We start from the raw sequence: 10,000 nt of genomic DNA, 5'->3' as shown, positions 1-10,000 counted from the left end.
GGTGTCTGAGGCGTGGATGATGCAGAAGTCCCCTTCCAAACTTCTCCAGAGCCTCTCGGTGCCTGGTGGATAGTCTGGACGTCTGAACAGACTCAGGGTGGTCAGGGCTTCATCACAGGTGGTGTAGGCAGGGACAAAGATGACCCTGCACGCCCTCTTCTGCACTCTCTCCAGCTGGAGCTGTTGAGTGTGTGTGAGGGAGGAGGACCACGCTGGGGAGGCGTACATGAGTTTGGGGAGGATGAAGGTGAGGCACACTCCCCTTAACTCGTCTGTCAGTGTCCCCAGTGACCTGAGTCTGCGCATCATGTACAGCTTGTAGGTAGCGGATCTTACGGTGCTGGCGACATGCTGCTTCCAGGTCAGCTGGTCGTCCACCGTGACTCCGAGAAGCACATCCAGAGGCACATCGGACCACCTGGAGGGGGTGAGAGCCCACTGTGAGTTGGGGAGAGGGCACTGGTACAGAGGAGGTACAGAAATGCATCACCACAGTTTCGCTGTGGTTGATGGTCATCCTGCTCTCCTCCGTCCATGTCTGCAGTCGCTCCAAAATGACTTGGAGTGGCAAGTAGTCCGGGTTCCTGGTGGAGACTGGGACGCCCACGGTGCAGTCGTACACTCACTTCCAGCCATGGGGGTGTCAGTGAGGGCGTCGTTAGTGAGGAGGAGGAAGCATAGTGGGCTCATCTTGGTTCCCTGGGGGACCCCACATGTCAGCTGTTGGATATTAGAGACAGACCCTGATAGCGAACGGCCTGACGCCTCCCTGAGAGGGTGTTGGCTAGCCACGCTGCCAGGTTGGGAGGGAGACCCAGACTCATTGCCTTGCTGAAGACAACAAAGTTGATCAACAAGATCAAAAGCTTTTTTGAAGTCCACAAAAGCAACAGGTAGAGAGGTGTTTCGCTTGTCCAGGTGGCTGTGGATGAAGTCAAGGAAGCTGGTCAGGTAATGGGAGGTGGAGGTGGCTTTAATATTTCCAAACTGTCTGATATCCACGGTATAACAAGTTTTGGTGTAGGCCCAGTCATACACAAAATCTTCACAAATAAAGCTAGGGATGGGGGTGATAGAGACTGGCCTGAGGTCACCGAGGGACTGTGGACTGGAAGCTTTGCGGATGGGAGAGACGTAAGATGTCTTCCAGTCCGCGGGGCAAGAGTGTTGGGAAAGAGAGGCGTTTATTATGGGGCATAGCGGTGTTGCTGGCTCTTCCCATATGGGAAGGTCAGTGGGTGTGGTGGATCTTGGTATCTTTAAGTATCCTTGGTATCTTGGTATCTTGGTATCTTTAAGTATCCTCTTAAAAACATCTATCGCCAGTACAGTAGGGGAAGGGGAGGGGGCGGGAAGATGGGCAGGAAGCGGAGTGGTGTGGAGGGGAGGGTAGGTGTGACAGATAGCGGCAAAGTGGTCGTTCATCTCCTGAGCCGCGAGATTAGCAGGAAGGTGTGAGGTGCAAGGAAGAGATGAAGTGTGCTTTTGTAGGCCACACAAAGCTTTGCTGCTAGCGTACCACTGTCTGTTGTTGGCCTGCTTGAAGTGGTGTATCTTGTCCGGGTAATAGCTTGCCTTGGCAGCCTTAATCTCCCTGATCACTCTGTTTCTTAGCTTCCCGTATAGGTCCGGGCAGGAATGGAACGACCACGTCCTCTGATGCATGAGTCTTTTAATGCGGGGCGTCATCCAGGGGGCATCAGATGTGTGCACTGTGACGCTCTTGGCTGGGAAGTAGCGGTGGAAGGCTTCTGTGGTGGTGGCGACGTAATTGTGCCATTTTGAGTGGACGTCCTCCACATCCAGCACCTCGGTCCACAGGTGTTGTGTCACCCACTGCCCAAACTCCCTCAAGGCTGACTCAGGCATGGGGCGGTGGGTCCTGTCGATAGCTGGCCGGGGGGTCGAGGTGGTGGGTCCTGTGGGTGTCCACAGTATGGAGAGGTGGGTGCTCCGTCCCATGGGAGGCAGCGGCTTGGGGAGCGAGTACTGCTGGCCTAGGTCTGTCAGTATAAGGTCGAGGGTGGCTTGCTGGGTGGTAGGGAAGTCCACGACCTGGGTGAGGTGTAGCTGGTGTAGGATATCGCTGATATACAATCCGTTAAAGTCCCCACAGATGACCAGCTTGGCAACAGGATACCTCACACTTAGGGCCTCAGCAGTGTCACTGATGTGAGTGGTGAGTAACTGTGCTGTGGTGGCTCGTGGGGGGTGGTACACGACGCACACGATGATGGAGGCCGTGTTGCTGAGATGGCAGGGGGGCGTAACTCTCACCCACAGGGCCTCTACTCCGGCAGGAATGTTGACAGGCAGGTGTGAGGGGCTGAGGGTAGATTGGGAGAAAACGGCCACTCCGCCCTTCCCCCCCCTTCCTGCGTCCTGTCCTGAGGTGATGGCAGAGCTGGTAGTCCTGCATTGTGCACACCTCAGGAACGACCTCCCACGCCTCAGTAACCGCCACAATGTCCGCACAAGTAGAGCTCACCGTCACAATCAGCTCGTCCATCTTGTTGGCCAGAGACGTCGCATTAAATAGGAGGAGGGAGGGAAGACTATACCACACACACGGCACTTCTGAGTGTTTGTATTCCCTCTTCTCCACCCAGCGGTCTTCTCTGGCACTGGAGGTCACTGCCTTGATGGGACGCACCACACTTTTACCTCCTCTCCATCCGCGGTTCCGAAATAGTTTCAAAGTCTTAAGGCACTGTGTAGATGGCGCTGCAAACATCAACAAACAGACCTGGGTAGAGCTTCAAGTTTTGCCAAGAATCTGCTGCCATACAGGCTTAGATCAGGCAATATATTGCCAACACCGGTCCCATCCCCTCTGCACCGCTGTGAAAACCGTTGCCATGGTAACGGCGACGCCAAGCCACTGAAGAAAACGGGGTGCAAAGACTTAACAGGATACTTGTTTGTTTGTCCAAGATGGCTAGTTATGACAATATAAACACAGTGAAGGCATTGTCTGCTACGGAGATCAATAAACTGACAGCGGCGCAGCTAAAATGTGCACTGAGAACAACTGTTGCACATCAGCCTCATGAAGAGCAGCCACCGAGCTCTGAATTACTCGAAGAAATAAGAAATATTCCAGAAGATTTGGCAGCTGTGAAGGAGATGAAGGAAGAAATAGAATCACTGAATACAACACTCGATGAAGCCTACATGATTATCCACCAGCAAAACCGGTTCCTAGAATCCCTTGGCGCCAAAAAAAGGGTGCGGCACTTGGTTATAACTGGGGTCTCGGAGGATGACGACGGCCTGGGAACGACAGATGGAGACAAGATCAAGATAGTGCTGGAAGCCGCGGGTTACGCCGGACCGATACGCACCGATGTATGGGCAACAATACGACTTGGACAGCCTGACGCACGGAGGAGTCGCCCTATTCACGTGACGCTGGAGAGTCAAGATCAACGGAGCGACATCTTGCGAGTGGCGAAGAACCTGAAGGATACAGGAAGAGACTTTGAACGGATTTGCGTGAAGAAGGACGTTCATCCGGCGGCGAGGAGAGAAATGACAAGACTGAGGACCCGAGAAAATGAGGAGAAGCAGAAACCAGACAACCAGGGAGTGGAAATTACGTATGACTGGCGGCGGCGAGTATTGCTGCGTGATGGTGTTGTGAATGATAGGTGTTTCCCAAATTTTGGCATGGAAAGAATTGGAATGGACAATTAAAAATATGTGCTTGTAATATCTGTGGTGTGAAAAATAAGCTCCAAAGCCCTGAAGTGATAAATGTTGCTTTAGAATTTGACATGATATGGATCACTGAAATTAAGTAACGTTAATTAGTAGCGTGGCAGGTTTTGATTTATATATGAATAAAAGAAAACAAAATAGTCGGAGAGGAGGAATTATGATGTTGGTGAAGTGTGCGTTGGTGCCATATATCACATGTGCCAACATTGCAGCAGAAGGACAAACATGGGTCGAGCTGTCCTGCTGCCCTGGGATGAGGCTTGGCGCCATGTATATCCCACCGGTCGACTCGCCCTACCACGACCCGGCGCTGCTGTGGGAGGGGCAGGTGACCGACTGTGACGGTGCCATACTGGTCGCTGACTTGAACGCACGTATGGGTTGCCTACCAAGTACAAATATAAACGGAAAGAGATGTGAATATAATGGTGTGAAAGATCTTTTAAGTAATTCCATGGGCCGGGCAATACCCAACATGTGTGAAGAGAAAGAAATGGTAGTTGCTAACCATTTGAAATATGACGGAAAGCAGCGAGGAGGGAATTTATCTTTTAGGCGTAATGATCGCTGGACATCGGAAATCGACCTGTGTTTATCGACCTGTGTTTAGTTAAGTATAGCAGTTTGAATGTCCTGAAAGACTTATGTACACGCCAAGTTATGTCGTGCTCAGATCATGCGCCACTCACTCTAACAATTAACACTGACGTTTTTAAATGAGTAACGCCATCACGGCTACTTGAGCGCGCCAGTAACTTGGGTCGGACGCTGACACACAGTCCCTAGCTGCACCACTAATATCGCGACAGGCCTGCACCATGACAAAGTGGATATAGAAGCGTTCGTGACGAGGATGGCGCTGTGTGAGCCGCCAACCCTGGGCGTGGTGAATGAGGAAAGTGTGCAGGACGTGGTTAAGGAAAGCTGCAGGGAAGTTAATGGAATAGCAAAGGAGTGTAAAAAGTCGAATGTCACGCGTGAGGGAAGTGTAGACCTAAAAGAGTCATGGAGGAAAATGACTGTGGGAAAATTTGGAAAGCAATTAACTGGAAAGGTGAAATTAGAAGTAAAGAAGGCAGTACCCAGCCTACTGAGAGTCAGTTTAAGATTCATTTTGAGGAATTATTGAATCCAGTGAAGGAGGAAGTTGGAGAGGTAAACTTTGAGCAGGCACCAAGTATTCCCATTGTGGATGATCCTTTCACGTTTAGAGAGGTGGAAACAGCTGTGAGAGGGATTGATAAAAAGAAAAGTTTTGTTGGAATAAGTCCTGCCCTATTAATGAACTTACCTATGAACTGGTTGATGTTTTTTCTTACAATGTTCAATGTAATTTTTGATAGTTTGTGTTTCCCACTAGCCTGGTGCTATAGTAAGTTAAGTGTATTATTTAAGTGTGGTGATCGCATGCTTTGTGATAACTACAGAGGTGTTAGTATAATGGACACCCTAGCTAAACTCTATGACACACTTATTATCAATAGATTGAAAATGTGGATGGATGTGGACAATTGTCAAGCAGGAGCAATGGAGGGAAGAGGATGCCTAGAGCAGATATTTACACTGAGATTATTGTGTGATTATGTAAAATACAAGAAATTGAAGTTATATGTATTATTTATAGACTATCGTAAAGCATACGATAAAGTACCGAGGTCCAGGCTGATAGAATGCTTAAGATCAATAGGATGTGGAAGAAGGATGTTAAAAGCAATATATGTTATGTATCGCTGCACACGTAACGTGCTTAAGAGTGCCACGGTGGAGTCGTCAGTGGGAGTAAGGCAAGGCTCACCTTCCAGCTGTCTAATGTTTGTGATTTACATTAACCAGATGATTCGTATGCTGAAGGAACAAATAGCAACTAACAGCTACTTGGGCGCACTGCACACAACATCTCGGGATATGTGCATCAGGAAACTCAGAGTTGTCATCGATTATTGCAATGATTATGGAATTGTTCCTAATGAGGACTAAATTATTTTTTTTGTTTGAAATATCACTCGTTGTGATAAAGTTCCATTAAAGATCGAGGAACACGTTATTAAGTACTGTGACAGATACAAGTTTTTAAGGGCCTGGTTTACCGACAGCGGTTGTATGAAGGACGTGGTGTCACTACACGAGGCAAAGTGTCAGTCAGTCGTCAACAAATTTTCTATAATTCGTGCCTCGAACCCTGATATGCCTCAGTGTTATAAGTGACTTGTTTTTGACGCGGCTGTGTTGGCTGAACTGAGATACAGCTGCAAGACGTGGCTGACAGACGGCTGTGTGTCACTCACCAGTCAGTACAATAAACTTATGAAATGTCTCCTGGACGTGACAAATAACACAAGCTCAAACTTATGTCGTGTTGAATCAAGAATTAAGCCAGTTTACCATACTGTCTGTGCCCGACGGAAACGTTTCTTGGAGAGGAAGCTGACTCTATCTACTCGACAGAAGTGAACCATTTCATGTTGTATTTAGTTGATGCAGAGAAGCTAACACCCCTGGTTATAAGTTTATCCAGAGCGCCATACAGTATGATAATCATGTAAATCCTCTTGACAGAATAATTAATTTAATTACCAATAAGCCACAAGACGCAACAAAGTATCACACATATAAAACAATATTGAATTCTAGTCTTGGTGTCCATAATATTTATTCAGATGACATATATGTCCTTGATTTTACACGTTTGGCGTTTACTAGAATTCGACTGATGTCTCATGACTTAAAGATCGAGACCGGCCGTTGGAGTCGCATCTCGCGGGACTTGCGCGTGTGTGCATGTGACGGGCAGGCAACACAGACTGACCAACATGTACTGCTGGAGTGCGTACTGACGAGACAGGTCAGCCAAAAATATATGATAAGCAAACAAAATTTAGACGAGTTATTTAAAGAAACAGAAGACGTAAATGTTTTGTGTAGGTACGTGTGTGAACTGTTGAATAGTTATAGGACCTAAAAATAAAACAATACTTAATTAGAACTACCTATTTCATTAATATTGGTCAAATTGTGTTAGACGTTATGCTGAGTTATGTATCTATGTTAGTTATAGCATTACTGCTAGTAAGTGCTTGCTAATGCTGGTTACTTTGCATCGCCTAATTCTTAAACAATACTTAGGTGAAAGTGTTGTTATTTATGTTTGTAAATGTATGATTCTTTATTTGGACCACTGGCAAATTTTGTACCTTTCACTTTACTGTATGAATAATTTCTTTGGTCAGTAAAAGTAACTAACTATCACGTTGGGCGGCGGGTGACCGGACCCTCGCATACGACGCAGGAGGTAGTTGCGTTCGTACGTTTGCACGGCAGCACACATTATCCTTTATGTGTCGACACGCACTCGCTAAATGTGTTCACAAGTACAACAATCTCACCAGGGCGAGCCTAAAACTAAAAACTAAGAGTTGAAAACTGAAAAAACCGAGGTCACTATCAATAGGGGGCGGGGAAGGCAGGAAGGCCAACATGCTGGCCGAGGCTGCTCTAGAGCGCCTAAGGTCACACGTTCTTTCCTTTCCCATGTGTGTGTGTGTGTGTGTGTGTTATAACAAGAGAAGTGGCATTAAAATACACATAATTTACTGACAAGCATTGCATGACAACATTACTGCCGTGATTAAAAGTACTCCTGTAAAATACTACATGGCATCATACAAGCCAGGCAGGAGGGGAGCGAGGCCCAGCGACCTTAAAAACAGCTGACTGACTGACAAGAGGCATAGAGAGAGAGAGAGAGAGAGAGAGAGAGAGAGAGAGAGAGAGAGAGAGAGAGAGAGAGAGAGAGAGAGAGAGAGAGAGACCACTGTATATTTTTTTTTTTTTTTTTTATTTTCGTGAATAAATTACGGTGTCCATGAATAGTATTTTTATCTGTAATCCTACACACACACACACACACACACACACACACACACACACACACACTCACACACACTGATAACAACAAAATATAATACAAAATATGAATCAAGGAAAGATTGTAAAGCGGACACGGAGGGTTGCAAGGAAGTAGTAGTAGTAGTAGTAGTAGCAGTAGTAGTATTAGTATTAGTAGTAGTAGTAGTAATAGTAGTAGTAATAGTACTAGTAGTAATAGAAGCAGTAGTAACTGTAGTCGCAATAATAATTATAGTAGTATTAGTAATAGTAGTAGTATTCATAATAATTCAAAAATTAGTCGTAATAATAATATTCGTAGTAATACTAGTAGAAGTAGTAGTAAAAACAGTAATCGTAATAATAATAGTAGTAGTAGTAGTATAGTAGTAGTAGTAGTAGTAGTAGTCGTAGTAGTCGTAGTAGTAGTATTATTAGTAGAAGTAGTAATAGTAGTAGTAGAAGTTTTAGTAGTAGTAGTAGTAGTAGTAGTAGTAGTAGTAGTAGTAGTAGTAGTACTAGAACTAATATTAGTATCAGTAGCAGTAATAGAAGTAGAACGACTATTAGTAGTAGTAGTTTTTTTTTTTTTTTATGTAGGAGTGACAACAAGGGCAACAAAAATCTAATAAAAAAAAATGCCAACTGAAATGCCAGTCCCATCAAAAGGTCAATGCAGTTGTCAAAAATTGATAAATAAGTGTCTTCAAACCTCCCTCTTGAAGGAATTCAAATCATAGGAAGGTGGAAATATAGAAGCTGGCAGTGAGTTCAAGAGTTTACCAGAGAAAGGGATGAATGATTGAGAATACTGGTTAACTCTTGCGTGAGAGAGGTGGACAGAATAGGGGTGAAAGAAAAAAGAAAGTCTTTTGCAGCGAGGCCACGGAAGGAGGGGAGGCATGCAGTTAGCAACATCAGAAGAGCAGTTAGCATGAAAATAGCGGTAGAAGACAGCTAGATATGCAACATTGCGGTGGTGAGAGAGAAGCTGGAGACAGTCAGTTAGAGGAGAGGAGTTGATGAGACGAAAAGCTTTTGATTCCACTCTGTCTAGAAAAGCAGCATGAGTGGAACCTTCCCAGACATGTGAAGCATACTCCATACATAGACAGATAAGGCCCTTGTACAGAGTTAGCAGCTGGGGAGGTGAGAAAAACATGCGGAGACGTCTCAGAACACCTAACTTCATAGAAGCTGTTTTGGCTAGAGATGAGATGTGAAGTTTCCAGTTCAGATTATAAGTAAAGGACAGACCGAGGATGTTCAGTTTATAAGAAGGGGACAGATGAGTGTCATTGAAGAAGAGGGGATAGTTGTCTGGAAGGTTGTGTCGAGTTGATAGATTGAGGAATTGAGTTTTTGAGGCATTGAACAATACCAAGTTTGCCCTGCCCCAATCAGAAATTTTAGAAAGATCAGAAGTCAAGCATTCTGTGGCTTCCCTGCGTGATATGTTTACCTCCTGAAGGGTTGGACGTCTATGATAAGACGTGGAAAAGTGCAGGGTGGTATCATCAGCGTACGAGTGGATAGGACAAGAAGTTTGGATTAGAAGATCATTAATGAATAATAAGAAGGGAGGTGACAGGATAGAACCCTGGGGAACACCACTGTTAATAGATTTAGGAGAAGAACAGTGACCGTCTACCACAGCAGTAATAGAACGGTCAAAAAGGAAACTTGAAATGAAGTTACAGAGAGAAGGATAGAAGCCGTACAAGGGTAGTTTGTAAATGAAAGCTTTGTGCCAGACTCTATTAAAAGCTTTTGATATGTCCAAGGGAACAGCAAAAGTTTCACCAAAATCTCTAAAGGAGGATGACCAAGACTCAGTAAAGAAAGCAAGAAGATCACTATTAGAGCGGCCTTGACGGAATCCATACTGGCGATCAGATACAAGGATGTGAATTGATAGATGTTTAAGAATCTTCCTGTTGAGGATAGATTCAAAAACTTTAGATCGGCAGGAAATTAAAGCAATAGGACGGTAGTTTGAGGGACTAGAATGGTCACCCTTTTTAGGAACAGGTTGAATATAGGCAAACTTCCAGCAAGAAAGAAAGGTAGATGTTGACAGACAGAGCTGAAAGAGTTTGACTAGGCAAGGTGCAAGCAAGGAGGCACAGTTTCGGAGAACAATAGGAGGGACCCCATGAGGTCCATAAGCCTTCCGAGGGTTTAGGCCAGCGAGGGCATGGAAAACATTATTGCGAAGAATTTTAATACGTGGCATGAAGTAGTCAGAAAGTGAAGGAGAGGGAGGAACAAGCCCAGAATCGAGTTTTTTAGCAAAGGTTTGAGCGAAGAGTTCAGCTTTAGAAAATTATGTGATAGCAGTGGTGCCATCTGGTTGAAATAGAGGAGGGAAAGAAGAAGAAGCAAAGTTATTGGA

General features: G+C 45.5%; 1 protein-coding gene across 3 annotated transcripts in view; it reads left to right on the top strand.

Annotated features, from left to right (window-relative positions):
• Positions 1 to 10,000, top strand: part of LOC135096681 (uncharacterized) — a 50,212-nt gene that overhangs the window by 13,710 nt on the left and 26,502 nt on the right. The gene's annotated exons all lie outside the window — the stretch shown is intronic.

Source organism: Scylla paramamosain, unplaced genomic scaffold, assembly GCF_035594125.1.
Source record: "Scylla paramamosain isolate STU-SP2022 unplaced genomic scaffold, ASM3559412v1 Contig5, whole genome shotgun sequence".
Taxonomy (NCBI): domain Eukaryota; kingdom Metazoa; phylum Arthropoda; class Malacostraca; order Decapoda; family Portunidae; genus Scylla; species Scylla paramamosain.
The sequence above is the reverse complement of the archived record's forward strand: the minus strand, read 5'-3'. Positions and strand labels throughout refer to the sequence as shown.